An 18,226-nucleotide genomic window follows, 5' to 3' on the forward strand; every position below is an offset into this window, starting at 1 on the left:
AGAGGAGAGAGGATGAATGAAGGGCAGCAAGGAGGTTCCTTAAGATGCCTGCTCTGCAAAGAATCCATCTTGCCGCTCACAGCTAAATTGTCACTTGTCTGGTCTCATCACCTGGCTGAATGTGTTTGGTTTTCATTCTCATGGCACCATTTAATTTTCTTCACAGCAATGAGTCCCGATCTCACAGTTGTTTGTACGATTAGTTAGTTACTCCTTGCTCCCTTTCATACAGGCAGAGACAAAGCAGCATGTGCTCACATAATTGTGAGAAAATGAACAAAGAGAAGGAAGAGAGGAGAGGACCGCGGTCAGATAATCCCCTTCAAAGGAATTCCACCATGACCAAAAACTTCTAATGGCTATACCATGTACCAAAATAGCCAAGTTAAACAAGCTATGAACCTATGGAATACATTCCAGATCCAAGACTTTTATTATTGCAACATGTGCTCACTATTTGAACAGTAGTGTCTCACCCGACCTGTGAAAATACAGTCAGCCTTCAACAGATATTCAAATGTGTGCTGTAATTGCAACAAGTTCTTAGAAGTTCTTTTTTAAAAAAATACATTTATTTATTTATTTTACATGTTGGCACAGTTTCCCCTCCCTCCTGTCCTCTCACTCACTCACTCCCCCCACCCTGCCCTTGCTCCCATGCCCCAAATCCACTCCTCCTTTTCTGTTTAGGAAAGGGCAGGTCTCCCATGAGTATCAACAAAACACAAAACACGGCATATCAAGTTGCAGTAAGACTATGCACCTCCCGATGTATTAAGGCTGGGCAAGGTGACCCAGTATAAAGAACAGGATCCCAAAAGCCAGTAAAAACGTTGTAGACAGCTGGTCGTCCCACTGTTAGGAATCCCACCAGAGGACCAAGCTACACAACTGTAATACATGTAATACATGTGCAGAGTGCCTAGGTCAGTCCCATGCAGGCTCCCTAGTTGTCAGTTCAGTCTCTATGAGCTCAGGTTAATTGATTCTCAGTTTTCTTTTGGTGTCCTTGACCTCTTTGGCTCCTACAATCCCTTCTCCTCCTCTGTAAATGTAACCAACCATCTTATTAAATAAGAAACACAGAACCAATGTAAAAGAGAAAGCCAAGAGGTCAGAGCTCAGAGCTAAAATCTCACCCTTCCTCCTGCGGTGGTCCTCGCTTCCTGAAAGAGACCTATTTCCTGTGTGTAAGTCTTTTCGTAGTCTTTTGTTCTGCCTTCTCATTGGTTGTAAACCCAAACACGTGACTGCCTCATCACTGTCTGTATGTACAGCCCCCCAGGTCTTAAAGGCATATGTCTCCAGTGCTGGCTATATCCCTGAACACACAGAGATCTACCTAGCTCTTCTACCAAGTGTTGGGATTAAAGGCATGTGCCACCACCGCCACACTCTTGCTATGGCTCTAATAGCTCTGACCCCCGGGCAACTTTATTTACTAACATACAATCAAAATTACATTTCAGTACAATTAGAATGCCACCACATTTTCCCTTTTCTATTTTAATAAAAAGAAAAAAAAAAAGCAAAAGGCTATAACTAACATAAGAAAAACTATATACAAAAGTACAGTAACTATATACAATATATACAAGTAATAAATACCTAAACAATGTCTAGTCCATTTGTATTGGACAAATCAGAGAAAATAATTCCATTATCTATTCTATTTTGGTAAATCCAAGATGTATCTAATTCACTTTCTATCCTAATTAATTTTCAACTATAACTAACTAATCTTCAACTCCCTCAGAGATCCAAGAAGGAAATAATATTATCTAACAAAAATAAAAACAGGAAGTGCATGCAAGCAACTTCCAAAAAATTTGTGAGTTGACAGAAACAGTCAGCTGCCTGGACAGTCACCTGAGGTTTCCGCAGTGTTGGGGCATCATCTTCAGCCTATAGGCTTAGCGTATCTGACAGACTCATTTGTAAAGTAGGATGTACACAAGGTCAACAGTTCAACCTCACATTGGGTAAGAGCAGTCCATGTACCAGAACACCTGAATTCCACTAGTGTCATGTCATGATTCAGGATTTTAAATTCTGGAAATTGTTGATGGTTTTTGAATTCAGCTGTTCATTCTTCTTGGCTGTGTATATATGGCTTCATCTCAGCATCCCTTTCTTCTCCACATCCTTCTATTAAATGCCAGTCTACTATTGAGAGGCATGAGCTTTCAGCTGCTGTTCCATTGCACAACAGAAGCCATTGGTCCACTGCCTGTTAAGCTGCCTTCGAAGAAAAGGGCACTGTACCTTTTCCGGAATGCGAAGGCCGCTTAGAGATGGGGCCATATTGTCCTGGCCTCAGAAGATGCCTTTTGATAAAGCCATAACCACACTTGTTTTGGCAAGAATCAGGAGTCCTTTGTTTCGTGTTCTGTCTGTCCATTTTGTCCTGTTGATTCAAGGATACTTTGTTGTCCAGTGGTTAACTTTTACCACAATGAAAGTTAACTCCATATGCAGTTTCTTCAATGCCCATATTTTCTCTGAAGTAGATTGGTACTGCCAGGAGCCGACATGTCTCAAAAAAGAAAATTTTCTAAGTTATTAAAACATTTTAAATGCCATATTCTGTAGAACTCTGAAGGGTTTGAAGATGACCTGTCTATCTAAAATATATCTGCTCAATTTTTAAAACATATCTAATATGACTACAAGTTCTATTGTAATGTCTAACTACTAACTTTTATTTCTTTATATTCTAATAGTTGGTAATAATAACATTCAAGGATCAGAAATTTGCATTACATTGTTAAATGAATGGTATAAATACAATTAGAAATATACATATAGCATTTTCTAACAATATCAATTTCAAATTTGTATACAATATAAAACAATCCAATCCAATGTAAAGTATTTAAAACTAGTAATTGTCTTTTTCTTTTCTTTTCTTTTCTTTTTTTTTTTTTAAACAAGAACCTTAAATCTAATCTCCTTTGCTTAGCCTTTTTCCTAACCCTTGACAACTACTTGTAACCAACCCCACTGGGTCTTAAAGGGCATGTGTCTCCAATGCTGGCTGTATCCCTGAACACACAGAGATCTACCTAGCTCTTCTACCAAGTGCTGGGATTAAAGGCATGTGCCACTACCGCCACACTCTTGCTATGGCTCTAATAGCTCTGACCCCTGGGCAACTTTATTTATTAACATACAATCAAAATCACATTTCAGTACAATTAGAATACCACCACACTCCTCTTTGCCCACATTCTCTGAACTACTCCTAATGTTTGGTTGTGGGTCTGCATCTGTTTCCATCAGGAAATTTGAAAGAAAGTGGATGGAACTAGAAAAAAATCAACCTGAGTGAGGTAACCCAGACCGAGAAAGACAAACATAGTGTATCCTCACTCATAAGTGGATATTAGCTGTAAAATAAAGGATAGCCATGCTACAGTTCACAGCCCCAGAAGTGAGGTAACAAGGAGGGTTAATGGAGAAACAACCTGATCTCCCTGGAAAGGAGAAAAAGAAGAGATTTCATGAGTGGACTGATAGCAGGTTGGAATGGGAACATGAGTGATCCATTGCAGTGAACAGAGGGGAAGAGTCCTAAAAGAGAATACTGAAAAGAGGGTGTGGGGGGCACTTTGGGGTCAGCTAGAAACCTAGCACAAGGGAATCTACAAGAAAGATCCTAGTTTAGACTCTTAGCAATAGCAGATATGCAGCCTGATCTGGCCATTGAGGGGCCACAACAACACCGTGGATAGGCTTCTCCTGGCCCCAGCTTCCCGTAGACCTAAATTTTAAGTTAGTTTCAATTTCAGCTTCTGTACCCTGTTAAAGTAGGAAGAGGAGCCCCAGCCAATCAAGGTCAGGATGACTCATCCCTTCCTGGTTGTCTATAAAAGGACACGGCCAGCTCTGCTCAGGTTGCAGCCATTCTGTTGTCTGGCTGGCTGACCCCAGCATGCGGGAATAAACAATGCTCTTCCTGATTGCATATGTGAGTGGTGGTCTCTGTTTTGTGGGGTGTTCTATGGACCCTAGCAGCCATCTCCTGTGACCAGATTGGTACCTAGCCCAATTGTCATCAGAGAACTTTTTTAATCTTTTAAATTTTTATGAGTAACAATTTGGTATTAGGATTTATTGTCCAGTTATTAGTTATTGACAAATATGTTTTTTACATTTATTATGTGTGTGTATATATACTATATATATATATATATATATATATATATATCATATATTCAAACAATTCAAATGTCCTTGACCTCTTCTGAATTCTAGAAGTGTTTAAGATTCAAAGTAATACTGACTATAAGTAATGCTGAATATCATAAAGAAAATGATATAATGATCGATAGGTAAATGTTTCCTAATTCATTAGCAGTATACACAGGAGGAAAAAATGAGGTGATTTTTAATATCCATATTACAAATATTTATGTTAAAATAGCATGAAATGTGACAATATTCATAGTAGAGCTTGTATAAATTAGACCCTGGAGGATAAATAGGCAAAAGAATGAACAGATGCCTTACAAAACAGGACATCAGTTTGTGAAAAATATTTACTCAACATAGAAGAAACTTCTGCTTCCTGTCCATATGGTGACTTAACACAGAGTTTCTGTCTTCTTTTGGAAAGTTAGCTCTGGGATAACTGTAGCGGGAGGTGTACTGCAGAGACAAACTCAAACTCATTTGAAGGCCAGTCTAGGTGGAGGAGCTGCCTAAAGCTTGAGACTTGGAGCAGCTGGAGAAACAATGATGGAGTGTGTTAGAGTGAAACCGTAAACATTATGTTTGGTTGATCCTTCCTTGTGCTTTCGTCTTTTAAACCACTGGCAATGCTTCCTATTGCCAGTACAGATGCTGAGAGAGAGAGAGAGAGAGAGAGAGAGAGAGAGAGAGAGAGAGAGAGAGAGAGAGAGAGAGAGAGAGAAAGAGAAGGAGGAGGAGGAGGAGGAGGAGGAGGAGGAGGGAGGGAGGGAGAGAGAGAGAGAGAGAGAGAGAGAGAGGACATAATAGTTCCTACTAGGATGGTAGTCTATATCAGTAGGTGCCCAATAGGAATAGGTTTTCCTGCATTAGACTCAGAAGATAAACCAACAAGATCCCATTCTAAAGCTATTTTTAAGAAAGCATTAAACTTATTACAGAAACAAATTTAGGAGAGGCTGTAAAAGATATAGAAACTGGGGCTTGCAGAGCTTGGTAAACTGGTTGATGTGTTTGAAAATCTGAGATTATAAATCAGGGAAAAAGTATAGACAAATAATAACTACAAATTTTAATGTGGTAGAGCTGGAAAAGAACTGGAAGAAACAATAATGATCTTTCAAAAATTATTTTTACAAAACACAGCAGCTATGAACAAGCACTTAAACACACACATATGCAGATATATATCCAAAACTAGTACCTAGTGCAAATGCTAAAAAATTAATTGTTATATAAAAATGGAAATTGTGGCAGTGAAACAATACACATTTGAGCAATCTACAACATCAAGAGTTGCTAAGGATACATATCTGTATGTATAAATTACCTGTACTCCTTACAGAAAGAAACCACGTGGCATCATTTAATCAAGCAATTGCCAGCACACAATCAGAATTCAAGGGAAATATTCATGCAAAGACCTATATATAATATGAACAAGACTCTCCTTTGTGCCGTTTATGTATGGTTGGTGAGAAATTGAAGATATTCTGAAAAATCAACCCACAGGCAAGAGAAATAGGCAACATGGCACACCACTGACGAGTTTGCAGAGTAAAGAACAAAATATTTACTATAGTAATAATATAGCTTAAGCTTTCAATGTTTAATAATCAAAGTGAAAAATAGAATAGAATACACAACATAATGAATATATATTAATAAATTTTTCTGGAGTAGAAGATACATGATAAAACGTAATGTGACACTGGAAGAATGGGAATTAAGTATAGAGACAAATAGGAATCAGCACATAGAGTTGGATGATCAACATATAGAAGTGGATGATCAATACATAGAGGTGGATGATGAACACACAGAGATGGATGATGAACACACAGAGGTTGATGATTAACACATAGAAGTGGATGATCAACACATAGAGATGGATGATGAACAAACAGAGGTGGATGATGAACACATAGAGATGGTTGATGAATAGGTTCGCAGATGAATGTAAAGGATAGGCAGGGATAACAGATGTTGGTATGGATGCACAATAAGAATTACAAAACTAAAAATCTTGCCTCAGTTCCAACAACAACAAAAACATTCGTATTATTAATGAGTCAAAAGCAAAGTAAAATAAGATAATATTCATTTCTCTCTCTTTTAATTCATAAAAAATAACATCAAGTTAACAGGATTATAGATTTTATAATTGGTGTAATCTATGGGAGAACTGTAGCAATATGCATTATTGTTATAAAGCACCAACACTAGGTATTATTGTTGTGATTATAATGGTAATTCATAATGTCAATCCTTACAAAATTATTAAAACTCAAGGAAAATTTAGATTGATCCCTAAATATGTATAAAACAGAAAGTTTTAAAGATACTTAAACATGTAATAAAAGCTTAAAGTTTGGTAAAATTTTCTTCTAACTTGTACCAGGACAATAAAGAGAAATAGCTGCTCCTACTTTTAGCACAAAAACTCATGAGAGCAGAAACAGTTTTAATCTCTCGCCAAAACAAGGGAAAAAAACATTATAAATGCAATCACATCAAAGGGACGCAGAAAGCAACCTAAAGGGACAAACACCGGCCAACGACTGGCAACAGAGTCATCGCAAACTTCAGTGTGACGATCTTTACAATGAAACTAGACAAGCAAAGCACATACTCAGCCACTCTTGTCAACCCCAGAGCTGACAATGCAGATCTACCTGAGCATCACTACATGTGAGCAACTAGAGCATGATGAGAAGTGAACAGCTCCAACTGCCAGATAGCCTTAACAAGAGAAAACAGAGCCAGGCTTCAGTTGAGTCTTCTGATACAACTATTAGTTTTCAGGAGGATAAGAAAAACAGTCTGGTGGCAAAACAGTCTGGTGGTTGGTCAAAATGCAAAACATTGTTACTCTGTTACTCAACAATTCTACCCTTAGGAATATAACCTCAAATTACTGAAAATGTGCACCTATGAAACATGTACATGAAGATTTACAGCAGTGTGTTGCTAATAGTAAAAAAGTTAAAACAACTCAAATAGCTATCAAATACTGGAGAGAAATAAAATGTGGCTTATTCATACAATAGAATATTATTAAGACATAAAAATGAATGAGAAACTGACAGATTAAATGACTTTGGTGAACCTTCATAATTTCATTTGTAGATCTTTCCATTTCTAATTTATAAATACATTTGGGGTTATAAATTATAAATGTACTGCCTCCTGTCAACATTGTATACTTCTATTTGATGATTTCTGTGTCAAATATTATATGGAAATGTTTCCAAGTATGTTCTGTATTAACTGTGAATGAATAGAACAAAATAAATCGCCTGTGATGGGAAAAAAAAAAAAAAAAAAAAAGAATTAAAATGAAACATGAAGGATCAATATATAAGATTAAGAATGTGGGAGTCAGCTAGAATGATAGCTCAATGAGCGAGATCACTTGCTGTGCAAGCGTGAGCACCTGAGCTTGAGTCTCTAGCACCACCTAAAAATGCTAGGGATGACTGAATATGTCCAAGACCTCAGCACTGGGGGTGGAGACCTGTGAATGCTGGGCGCTCCCTGGCTAGCCAGCATCCCCCAAATGGAAAAGTTGGTGAGAAACCCTGATTAAAGAGAATAAGGTGGAGAGTAAGAGAGTAAAATATCCTCCTCTGGCCTCCCACCTGAACACACATGGATAGGAGCACCAAAACACTCATGTAAACATACACCAAACATGTAACAAACAAAAAGAAAGCCTTTTTTAAAGAGTGTAGGGAAGACCAGGGGCAAAAATAACCAGGTGTTGCATAAGTTTCTTAGGAGATGTTAGCAAAAGCCTGTTCACACTAGGTAGGACACTGGGATGGACCAATGATGATTCTATGCAAGTCTAGCCTGGTGAACCCACTGGAAATTTCAAATTTTTACAGGGGCAGGTGTAACAGGCAGCTGTCTCACCAAAAGCCAACCCCTAGCACAGCTTACAAAACCTTGGGGAGGGAGAGTCCTCTGAGTTTTGTAAGTTTCATAAGCTTCCAGAGCCCTATGAACTTTTAGAAATGAATATTTTAATTCAGAAGAAATAGCTTTATAATGTCAGATTTGTGGGGTTTTTTTCTCAAATCAAGTATGCAAGAAATAGGAGACTGGGAGCTTATTGGAAAATAAATGGGATTTAGGAAATATGATAACCAAACATAGTATTTGGCTTCTACTTAAAACAAACCAACTGTGAAGGGGGTATTTATTTAGGCAGTTTGGAATATCTAAATATAAGACTACTATTTAATGTATCAAGGAATTAACATTTTAGACATGAATGTAGTATTTACTTATACAAAAAATAACATTTTTCAGAAGTATTTATCAGTGAAATGATGTTTATAATTTAACATCCCAAGCTTTTAAAAAAATACTTTAAGCACATATTTATCTTTCCAAGGTATAAGTGAAAGAAGACTGGGTAAATATGACTAACTGCTAAAATTTGGTAAAAATTTTCTTGGTTTCTATGTATATTAGAAAACAGTAAAAAGAAAGACATAAAAAGTAATTTATCAATAGCCTCTTATGTTACTCAAAACTGTATTAGTCAACCTGCTAATAAGATTATGAAGTGTGTTGTCTATGACATTTCCTCAAAAGGGCATTAAACAAAGTGTTAGTATAGTCTTACATACATACAGATAAACTAACATAGCAAAAAGGAGCCTAGAAAGAAGTCTGGAAGCCATTCTGTTGGGTTGATAGGATGAGAAATGATATTTTCACTTTACTATGTAAGCAGGGTAGTTCTCTGGGTAGCTTTGGATTTAACCATCACTGGCACGTAGTTCTCAAGAACAACCAGGAGGTTGCCAGGAAATCCATATCCCAATATAGTGAGAGCTATCTAAAATTGTCCCAGATTTGCCTGTCCCTCCTAGAGAATGCCATGTCTTAAGATGGGAAGACCTGCCCAGGACAACTAGGCTTTTGTTCCCCTACTTCATGGATGTGGGATGCCTTTCAAGATCATGTCTAATGCATCACATGGTGTCTAGGGTATAGAACCCAGGGCAGATGGTCTTTCAAGGCCCCACAGCTCTGGTATCAGTGGATCCTGTACACTCAGGACTCGGTCAGCCCGACACAATCTGCTTGAGGAACCATATCATCAGAGCAAGGATTCTTTTATCTCTTGGGGACTTATCTCTTGGGGACTTTCTAAAGTTATGTATGAGTGTAATGTATCACTCGCCAGTCACACCACTAAGTGACCAGTGCACAGTAAACCTTCTTCATGATCTACTACAGAGTTTTTGAATTTCACATTTCTAAGTTTTTATCAGAAAACATCCTTAAGAACAGAGCCTCTGCTCTTTTTGCCCATTTGTAGGTTAGGCTGCCCAAGCAGGTTTTTTGTTTTTGTTGTTGTTGTTTTTAGAATTTTGTATTCCTTAAGAGCCATATGCTTTTTGAAAAAAAAATCACTGCTATGTCAAAATACCTGTTTCTCTTATCTTTCTTAAACACGATATTCTAATGTCTCAGCTATAAGTCAAAATGTATTTTTAAATCTTTTGCATAGTATATTAAACTTCAGACCTGTCCTGCTTATTTCCTTCCCAGACATCTCAAACATCATATAATATTTTCCATAAAAATTGACTGAGATACAGAATCACGATGGCCATATGCTGCAACCTGAGATATAAAATTACAATCATTTGATGGAGAAGTCATCTGTGGAACTTCAGCTACATAATTAGCATATGATAATAATACAAATATTATGTGAAGACAATAAGCAAAAATGACATGTGACAAACCCACTCTCAATGCTTCTTCACCAAAAAGTATGTAAATTAGAACTTAAAACACATCTAAAGGAAACAATTGTCTGAAAATCATCCAGAAATATAAGATACCTCTGTAAACTATCTAAAAGGGAGTCTTTCTCATGAAGACTAATAATGAAAGTGCATCTTTCTCCCTGAACTAAATGTCCTTCACGGGATTTCAAGTGTGGGGCGCTCAGCCAGCCTCCTCAACAGCTGAACTTAGGGCACCTTGTGAGAAAGACTGTCCACTGAGCTTTACCACCTCACGGGAAGGCCATGTCCTCTCTCACCTCACAGCTGAACTGGTCCTCTAACTCATCATCACATCCACTGCTTCCCAGTCTTTTCTCCAGATTAATGCTTTACAAAAGCAAATCTGAACACATGGCTTTCCTTAAAACTCTATCAGGATGCCACTACATGAACAATGAGACTTCTGTGGCCTGGCCAGACCAAGCCCCTGACTGTTGCTTTCCCAGCTGGAGGTCTTGTGCTCACTGTGAGCGACACAGTAGCTTGGATTATTTACAAAGTCACTCCCTATGCTTGGAACCCTGTGCTCCTGCTCTCATCTCTAGCCCTCTTCGTCTGATTAATTTATGGTCTGGCCTTTAAATTAAATACCACTTCCTCCTCGGAGACCTAGAGATAATGATTGTTTCTTGTTTTATGTTCACATAGCTCCATAGTTCTCTTTTGTAAGTGGTTTTGAAAGCTGCATATATAATGGTGGAAGAACTTTGTCCAGCTCTGCCCTCTCTCCAACTCTGAAATATGCTCCCGACTTGTTCGGTACTATATCCTCAGTGTCTAGCATGGCTCCCAGTGTGGCTTACTCATGCTAAACATTTTCTTTCCCTTCTTTATTTTGAAATATTCAATGTTTATCAATATAAAGATACTGATAGGAAACCTTATTAGAAAGATGTATGTGGCAAGGGTCTTACGAAGGTAAATATCACACGGGGAAATACTATCATGTGCCTTCTCTCCCACACTTACAAATGGTGTTATCACACGGGAAAAATACTATCTATCATGTGCCTTCTCTCCCACACTTATAAATGGTGTTGAGTGAAACTTTGCAGGTTTGTTTTTGCAGTGTCTGCAAAGACTGATGCCTAGGTGGTGATTTAATGCCCTGTTTTCTCTTTAAAGGCAATTCTGAGCTAGCCTGGGAATTCTCTCATTCACAATCCTTTTAGTTACCCCCATGTTCACGTGAGGCATGGTTTAGAAGCATTGGTGAAGGGCAGAATGTAATTTGTGAAAATTTGTAGTAGAAAAAGCTATTTTACTATTCAGAACACTTGTATTATACCTGTGCTATAAAGTCATGTTTCTAAGCTGCCCAAGGCTAGAGAAAAGGCACTAGCCAAAATACTATGAGTTTATGACTAATGATAAAACAATTTTATTAAACAGTAAGATAATAAAAGCATAGCTTAAAAATCAGAGAAAATTACCAAAAAATATGAGAGCATAAGAAGATGAGCTCCTAAGTCAGAGAAAGGGGAAAATGGGATTCATGATCTGGGTGCTTTGAACAAGATGGAAAATGCTAGGCTCCTTGCTTCCATTTCCCACACCAGATAGTACCATTTGAGGGGATTTAGAGCCTTAAACAAACCAGTACATGGAGCAATCACTTTGTGAGACACATTTACCTTGAAAATTGCCTCTTCACTCCTCAGCATTGTTCTATAATTATTTTTCGGTTTCTGTCTCCTTTACATCAATGACTAAGAAACACACACACAAATATACAGCTTGCCCCTTCTCTCTCCATTTTTACTGCAATTCTCTGTAAAAAGATAAATGAGAGAGAGAGAGAGAGAGAGAGAGAGAGAGAGAGAGAGTGTGTGTGTGTGTGTGTGTGTGTGTGTGTGTGTGTGAAAAATACTTCCCTACATGACTATTTTTGAACAGTGGCATACTCAGTTCAGGCTTTCTCTTTACTACTGAATTTTCTTTTTCACAAGTTGAAACCTTCAATGAGGAGAGCCTTGAAGGTCTTGAATTGAGGGCACAATTCCTTTTCTAAAGGAATAAAATGGGGTACAGCAAGAACAATAATATGATGCAAGACTGACCCCTGGCAGGGAAACCAACAAACAGTGTGGCTCCCTCTCTAGCATTCAGGTCTCCTGATGCCATCATTTCAGCTTCACCTTGTAAAAGAGGCAGGGGGTCAAAATAGCATGTCTGCAAAGGAAACTGAGTGATCTCATTAAGAGAATGGATTTTGAGTTTAAAATCCAGATCATAAAGTCATAGAACATCTTTAAGTCAAAAAACAAGCAGGGAACCTGAGAAATCCGTGCATCCTTGCTTATAATATGTAGTTTAATATATTTTTAGATGTTTAGTCTTGCTTGGTTTTGCCTATGATTTAGTTTGTGCCATATCATTGTGTTTGGCTGTTCTTAAGAAGAGAAGTTACATTCTTTTTTTTATTAATGGTCATTGAGGAGTTCATGCATTTATGTGAATGTAATGTGAACATGTGCACCATTGTAAATAAGATTGCAGCTGGGGGATGCTATTTACCCACACCCATTATACTCAGGAATTATCTATAAAAGAAAACAAAGTCAATTTGTAGGAAGAATACCATTCCTATTATCTGAGATTTGATACCAGTGAAAATTTTCAGGGTCTCTTGGGTAACCTTAACCATAGTCTTGGAATAGAACATGCCTATGAGAGTTCAAAATAATCATCATCTAAATCTTGGTTTTCCATAGGGTTCTGTGAGAAATTATGAACAATTCTGAAAGAATTTTCTTGTTAGATTGACTAGAAACAATAAGGGACAGTTACTAGGTAAGAACATAATAAACTTAGTAGCTAGGGTCCTGGAAGGACAAAACTCATTGTCATCAATTCGCCCTTCCTGAGAGCAGGTTTGCACTAAGGGACGAAGTGGGTAAACTTCAAGCTTCTTCATTGAAAGAACCATGGTCTCTGCAGAGGTGGGCCTGTACTGGATCCTTCAACAGTGATGCCATGATTGACTCCCTACAATCTCTGGATTGTTTGAAAAGACAGATTGTACCCTGTTGGAAATGCTGAATATTATATATTGTGAAGGTGAAGGTTGAAGGAATCATTTGCGACAATAAGAAAGATGACTGTATCTGTTATATTAATTTTAGAGGCATTCTATATTAGTCATAAAAATAATTTGGCCTCTTCAAAAATCTTCAGTATTACTCCTTGTATACTAATGAGTCTATGCTTGACTATATTTATTTGTAGATGTAACCAATCGTATTATTAAAATAAGAAACACAGAGCCAAGGTAAAAGAGAAAAGCCGAGAGGTCAGAGCTCAGAGATAAAATCTTACCTCCTGCAGTGCTCCTAGCTTCCCCAAGAGAGGGAGGTACTTCCTGTGTCCCTGTTTAAATAATCTTTCTGTTCTGCCTTCTCATTGGTTGTAAACCCAACCACATGACTGCCTCGTCACTGCCTGTAAGTACCGCCCTCCAGGTCTTAAAGGCGTATGACTCCAATACTGGCTGTATCCCTGAACACACAGAAATCTACCTAGCTCTTCTAACCACCACGCTCTTACTATGGCTCTAATAGCTCTGACCCCAGGGCAACTTTATTTATTAACATAAAATTAAAATAACATTTCAGTACAAATAAAATATCACCACATTTATTGGTTTAAAAACTACAGGGGCATAATTTCTGCACATGATACCATAATTTATAGAATGACATGCAGGTAGATTCAAATGATAATATTGGTAAAAACTTGAAATGAGTCAGACATAATAAGTCTGATATAAGTGTTTGCTCTTAGTTCTCCATTTATTTTCTCATGTCATTAAGTGTGTGAAATGTGTCTACAATAGTCAATTAAGTCTTTGAGTTTTTAAATAAAAATACATGAAACAAATAGAATGTCATAAAACTCCATCAGTTGAGCCCTGCCTTGTACACACTGATGAACATGTTCACACTGACATAAATGGAATTGAGTACAATGTGTGTTCTGTTACATCAGTGCCTCTTAATAAAGTTTCATCCTATTAACTACCATGTAATAAGCACTGAATTACATGACTGACATAGAAAAGATTTTCATTATTATCTTGTTACATATGTTTTTGAAATACACAAAAGATGTATCTCAAGGGTAAAGATATAATTTCATCTAAATTTTAAGTGACTTATACTAGATAGGAAAAAACTCATTTCTGACTTTTTGGGCTGGATAAATGCTGTGTGCATCCAGAATGGACATGATATTTTTGATACTATATGAAAGATCTTATAATTTTTCTTAAAATTGGTCTTAAAATATCAAGCACAGATTTGTTTTTTAATACATTTCAGTAAGAGATAAAAATTATTTCTAAAAAAAAAAACTGAATGCTCACTAATTCTCAGTAATACCTGGTTAAATGCAACTTTAAGAAAAATGTTCTGGTGCTACTAAAGATTACTGTGTCCATACACATAAGGAAAAGTGAAGTGAACAATTAAAAACATGTCCATTATTTCATTGGTTAACTTTTTATCGCCACAGCTCGTCTTTTACATCAACATAAATAGTTGCTCTGATAACTGCATATCAGCACATGTTCATACTAAGATGACAATTGATGAAACACGTGAAAGTAGAGAAATTTTCTCTTTAACATGATACGAAGTTTCCCCTCTTCCCCCAGAACTATGAATTTCTGCTTATTACGAGAATGTTACCAAGGCAGGACACACATTCTTAGCTTTCTGTCAGCAGAGGTGACCCTGTCCTGCCTGAACTGCTGTGACTTCTCCTAAAGCCTGAGTTTTCTTGTTTCTTCTAAAACCTTAGTGCTACACAGATGAAATTTCTAAAATGATAATCAAATCTTACTTCTTTCCTGTTTCTTAATGCTTCGCTGGATTCCAATCTGCCAGAGTTCACAGTCTAAATTCTTCAGCGCAGCATGCAAAGGCCATTCTGATCTAGATGGATGGGCTAACTTTCCGTCTTGCCCCTGCTATGACCTCTAACACCCCCACTGTAGCAGCCCTGGGCAGCAGGGGCAGTTTCTCAAGCACACTCTCCATCTACACGGCAAAGGAGTTGGGCGGCTCTGCTACTTCTACAAGATGTTGGCTCAACTGAAAGATTCGCCTTCTCGTCTCTGGACTCAAACTTTCTGCAAACAGGACTTGCGTCTAATTTACATTCACACCAGCATCTAGTGAACTCCTACTTCCACGCTGCCTTAGCACACATCCTGAATATACTGTATATGTGGTGTCTGTATTTGTGTCTATGTTTGCCTGTGTGAATCAGTGTGTATGTGTATCTGTCTCTGTCTCTCTGTCTTTGTGTCTCTGTCTGTCTCTCTCTCTGTCTCTCTGTCTCTCTCTGTCTCTGTCTGTGTGTGTGTGTGTGTGTGTGTGTGTGTGTGTGTGTGTGTGTGTGTGTGTATGTGTGCAGGGGGTCTAGTTCATGCTGGGTAAGTGCTCTAGCACTTAGCTACACCACAGTCAAAAGCTTAACTTTTCCATACTAGCAGGAAAGCTCTAGCTCTGTTGACAACCTTTCCAGTTCCACACCACATACCAGTGGCCAGAGAGAACTTGGGAGGCCTCCCTTCCACCTAGCTTGTGTGCTCCCAGCTCTATTGCCTCTTCTTCTGAAAGGACCATGCAGGTATTTGCCTGAGAACATAAAGTGACCCCATTTAATTCTCTTGTACTTACTATTACCAGTAGCTGCCACTTGCTCTGCCTGAATGGCTGGCTCCTCACTTGTGCCTTGTAGGGCCTAGTGACTAACACAGCCTTCTAAATTGTCTTTTCCAAAATCAGTACGTAAAACTCTGTGCTCTTGCTTCCAACTGTGGTTGTATTGGAACTTTGGCCTTCTGTCCTAACTGGGAGCTTCTCCACACCAGGATTCACGAAAGATGCTGGGAGGATACAAGGTCAAACTTCCAGCACTCAAGCAGTATCCAGGCACACATAACCTATATACAAAGCCAGCTACTGCCAGCAAGGCAGGTTTCCTGTGTGAGGAACCTGCTGATTGCCAGGTCAGACAGGCACTGGGCATTAGACTGAAAAACACTGCAGAGAAGGCATTTGGCAAGCACTGCCATCCGACCCCCCTTCTCTTTCTGAGAAGGTTTGCTAGCTGCTGTGGTACTGCACCCCGACTTATCTAGGGGTTCTCTGAGCACACAGAAGATAATCCACCAACATCTGCTTGATCAGCTAGGTGCAAAGGGACTCTCGGAGAATGTTTTCTTTCCTTTCCCAATCAAAACAGTAACTCTGATGTCTCAGCAGGCCTTCTTGTTCAGCATGAAAAGGCCTTTATCAATACTGAGGCACTTAACAAAAGAGCTCTCTCTGAAAATATTAAACCATCTCTGTTCATTTAAATTTTCGGGACCCTGCACCAGCAAACCTAACAGCAGCATTTGAGGAAATTGCACAAACCATTTCCATTTCTGAATGTCCATAATTTCTAAGGGCAGATACAAGGAAAAAAAAGAAAAACAAACGCTTCTTCCTATAAACATTGTGAGCCTGCTTGAAATCACTTACAAACTCTATTCCATGGCAAAAAGATCAAGCAGAAACAAAATACCTTTTTTTACCAAAAATGTGGAAATTCCAAGATGCTACATCCTTCAAAGTAACAATATCATGATGCAGTATCAACTACCTAGTCACAATAATATTATGTACAATGAAATAGGAATCAAATCACTGCTAATAGTCAGCTTTTCTCATGGGAAACCCACATGGTAATTGCCTAGGCTCTTGGCCGAATCACTTCCTACCTCATGTAGACCAGCCTCAGGCCTCAGGGGATAGCATTCAGTTGTCGAAGAGAGCCCAGGCAGCCAAGAGTTGATATATTATGATTTTCATAGTGATAATGACTCATCAGCAAGAAGGTAATGGTTAAGTTTATATGTACATGGATGACTGTCGAAAGCCATGCAAATACTATCAGAGTATTATAAAACCTAAGGCCTGACCATGGTGAGTTTATAATCTAGAAAGAGAAATAAGCCTTGAGTGAAGGTAAATGACCCAAAATGAAGCATTTTTGAACAAAATTTGAGGCAATAAGGATTCGATTTCTGACTCAAGTTTGAGTCTGACTAAATACCTAATGCTGTACCTCAGAGAGAGGTAGGCAATAGGAATATACCCACTGAAGGGAAGGGTTTGTTACAGGATAGGCTGTTGTCAGGAAACTCCAAGGAAGTTTTTAGCCTATGTGCTGAAAATTGGTAATACTTAGATTTGCAGAAGAGATGGGAATTGAACCAGAACTAGGAAAACCCATGCGAATAAAATCATATTCCAAGGGAGTATGTTCCTCACTTTTATCCAAATCTCAGAATGCCATGTGGCTTGATGTGTTTGGGCCCTGGATATGTGTGTGTGTGTGTGTGTGTGTGTGTGTGTGTGTGTGTGTGTGTGTGTGTGTGTGTGTGATGGAAGGCTCCCTTTCTGTATGCTTGACTCTGAGTCTTGAGATTACTCACACTTTCCTCCCCTTTTGGAATGGTAACATATATCCTGTGCCATTGAATGTTGGAGGTATGTGATCTGCTTATTCATTTTGATTTTATAGGGGTTAAAGTTAAGAGATTTCCATGAGTCTCAGAAGAAACCTTGGACTTTGGAATTTTAAACAAGTTTGAGACTGTTAATAGACCATGGGGACTTTTAAAGTTGAATTAAATGCATTTTGCATTGCAATACGGCTACAAGCCTATGGGAGCCAGGGAGTGGAATGTGATGGTTTAAATGAAATGGCCCCCATAGGCACTACTAGGAGGTGTGGCCTTGTTGGAGTAGGTGTGGCCTTGTTGGAGGAAGTACGTCATTGGTGGATGGGATTTGAGATTTCAGAAGTTCAAGCCAGGCCTGGTGACTCATTGTCTCTTCCTGCTGCCTGTGGATCCAGATGTAGAACTCTCAGTTATCTCTCCAGCACCACGTCTGCCTGCATGCCACCATGCCTCCCACCATGATGACAGTGGACTAAACCTCTAAACTGAAAGCCAGCCTCCAACTAAATGTTTTCCTTTATAAGAGTTGCTGTGGTCATGGTGCCTCTTCATAGCAAAAGAACTAAGACAACTCTGTTCTCTAAGATGGCAACCCTCTTCCATGGGGGGGGGGGGGACGACACACCTCCAGAGTTGAGAGGAAAGCCTCTAAAATGGTATGTACTCAGGAGCAGTAACACAAGGAGACACCAACCTGACT

The 18,226-nt window shown here is 38.6% G+C and overlaps 1 long non-coding RNA gene across 1 annotated transcript in view; it reads right to left on the reverse strand.

The window, feature by feature from the left end:
* Positions 1-4,203: 4,203 nt before the first annotated feature.
* Positions 4,204-18,226, reverse strand: part of LOC143272283 (uncharacterized) — a 35,227-nt gene continuing 21,204 nt past the window's right edge. Inside the window, exon 5 of the long non-coding RNA XR_013049714.1 lies at positions 4,204-4,726. This is a non-coding gene — a long non-coding RNA (uncharacterized LOC143272283). The remainder of the gene's footprint in view (positions 4,727-18,226) is intronic.

Source organism: Peromyscus maniculatus, chromosome 3, assembly GCF_049852395.1.
Source record: "Peromyscus maniculatus bairdii isolate BWxNUB_F1_BW_parent chromosome 3, HU_Pman_BW_mat_3.1, whole genome shotgun sequence".
Taxonomy (NCBI): Eukaryota; Metazoa; Chordata; class Mammalia; order Rodentia; family Cricetidae; genus Peromyscus; species Peromyscus maniculatus.